We start from the raw sequence: 2,858 nt of genomic DNA on the forward strand, positions 1-2,858 counted from the left end.
CACAACCAGGGATTGAACCTAGGTTTTCTTTCCACTATTCTATGCCCTTTAAGTATTTTTTGTAGACATTCCTTTTATTCTCATGGCATTCAGGGACTTCATTTTAGGAAAGTAGAGACAATGGGGTGGAGCCAAAATGATAGCATGAAGCTAACACGCTCCCAGAGCTTTTCCCTGCCAAAGATAAATGAAACCTCTGAACTGACATTTAAGCTACAGATCCCACCAAGAAAAAGAGAAGATCCAAAGAAGTTTTCAATGGTAGACATTGTAGACGATTTTCAGTAAAAGTGTCTCTTTGGGTAGAAAACGGAAGCTTAAAGCCCAGGAGGTGGGAGAGCAGGAAAACCAGTGAGAGGTCACAGCACATACCAGGTTCTGACAGCTTGTCAACAGTAGAAGTCCTGGCAGCTAGAGAGCAAGCCAGCAGGGAGGATCCAAGCCCAAAACAAAGTCTGAACTCTGGGAATATAGGGACAAAAGACAGGACTGGGTTGGGAACAGACCACTGCTAAGTCAGGACCTGGAAACAAAGGAGGAAATAGACCTCTGCAAAGGCAAAGCCTGGACTGCTAGGCAATATCTTGACCAATAAGCAAGCCAGGGATCAAACCCCAGCACCAGCAAAAAAAGCTTGGATCTATACTCCCTATAACCCAGGAGCAGAGCTAAAACAGTAAAGATGAACAAAAGATAGACTACTTTGGAGAAAAAGATGATACCAATGCCATGTTGGAAAAAGAAATCAGTGAAAAATCACTTATAGGGAAGTCTCAGAACAGTCTATGAATTGGATTCAAATCCAAAAGCTCATAGAAGAGCCTAAAAAATAATTTAAAAACCAAAGAAGAGAGGAAGAAGAAAAATGGAAAAAAGAAATGAGAGTAATGTAGGAAAATTATGAAAAATTGACCAGAGAATTCAACACCTTTAAAAAGAAAACACAATAGGTAATTGAAGAAAATAAAACCCTAAAAATTAGAATTGAACAAATAGAAATCAATGAATCTATGAGACTGCAAGATTCCATCTAACAAAATAAAAAGGCTGAAAAAATTGAAGAAAACATAAAATACCTTTCAGGAAAAATGAATGACTAGGAAAATAGATCCAGAAGAGATAATCTATGAATCATCAGACTACCAGAAAGCCTAGATCAAAACAATAAGAACCCAGAAAGTTTCATAAGGGAAATTATCAGGGAAAACTGTCCAAATCTGCTAAAACAAGAAGACAATATAACCACTGAAAGAATACACAGAACCTCTCCAGAAAGAGACCCTAGGATAAAAACTTCAAATTTAGTCAAATTCCAGAACTCTCAAATAAAGGAAAAAATACTGCAAGTAGCAAAAAGGAAATAATTTAAATACAAAAGAAACACAATTAGACTCACACAGGACCTATCAGCCTCAACAATGAAGGTCCAAAGGACCTGAAATACTGTTTATCAGAGGACAAAGGACCTGGGATTACAATCAAGAATTTACTACCCTGCAAAATTCAGCATATACTGTCAGGGGAAAATATGGATGTTCAATGAAACAGAGGACTTCCAGAATTTCCTGACACAAAGAACAGAATTGAACAGAGAATTCAATCACCAAATACACAAGTCAAGAAATTCATAAAAAGGCAAATGAAAATGGAAAGGAAACAAAACAAGACAAATATTAGTCAAATTGTATACAACCCTCAAAGGGAAGATATAAGATACATCTAACTCTTGAGAATTTTACTTCTCTTAGGATAATTAAAGGTTTGAATATAATTGAAGAGATTGGACTTAGAAGATATAGGTATGGTTGGGTCTTGTCTCTCCCTTGAAAAGGTTCAGGTGGACATCACTATATTTGAGACAAAAAAATCCCTGATGAAAAGCAGGTGGTGTTAACTCTAGACTTGAGTGTCTCAGTATTCTTTGACCCACTTCAATTCTGCTGTGCTGACAAAGCTTAGCACTTTATCTGATGAGGGTATCATAAACTAGGCAGTCCTGAGTCAGTGTCTACCATAACTTACAATCCTTTGTAAAGTTCTCAAGTGTAGCCTTCAGAGCCTCCTAGTACTTAGTGCCTTTTAAGATTCTTATAGTTAATTAAATCAGGGCTTGACTTAATTCTTACTTCACTTAACAAGGGGTAAACCTACCCTGGGTGGGGAGGGAGGGGTAAAGTGTGAGAGAAAATAGGCTTGGGGGGAGAGGCACAAATGATGTGACTTTGGATGATACTTTGTCTCATGAGGATTGTATGTCTTTGAAGGGTACTTGAAAGGAGGATAAGAAAAAAATGATTATAATTTGATGTAATTCAAGACTCTTGAAAAGTAAACTTCTAACAGGACAGAAGAGGGGAGGGTACTGAGTGACTTTGAGGCAATGCTGCTTATCAAATAATCAATCAATAAGTCAATCAATCATTCAAATCTGTGATTCAATGAAACCTGATTAATAGTAACCAAATGTTAAATAACATCAGGTGAAGAGACACAAAGATTTGTAATTTTAGAGGGAAATAAGGGAGAATGTGAACACTGAGTAAATCCTATTCAATAGATTTGGCCCAGAGAGGGAATAAGATATATTCCCACTAAGGTTTAAAAATCTATCCTACTCTACAGGGAAGGTGGTCAAGGAAAGGAAAAGATAAGGGAAGAAGGGAATGATAAAAGGGAAGGCAAAGGTATAAGTGAAAATAAACTGAAAGTTAAAATTTAAAAGTCAAAGGGGGAAGGGAGTAAAACTTTGATGAGGAAGAAGAGGAAACAAAAGAGAAAAATTTAAAGGGGATAGCATGGAGGGAAATATAGAAATACAGAAAAATGTGAATGGGATGAATTGTCCCATAAAACAGAAG

The sequence above is a fragment of the Macrotis lagotis genome, chromosome 4 (assembly GCF_037893015.1).
Source record: "Macrotis lagotis isolate mMagLag1 chromosome 4, bilby.v1.9.chrom.fasta, whole genome shotgun sequence".
Lineage (NCBI taxonomy): Eukaryota > Metazoa > Chordata > Mammalia > Peramelemorphia > Peramelidae > Macrotis > Macrotis lagotis.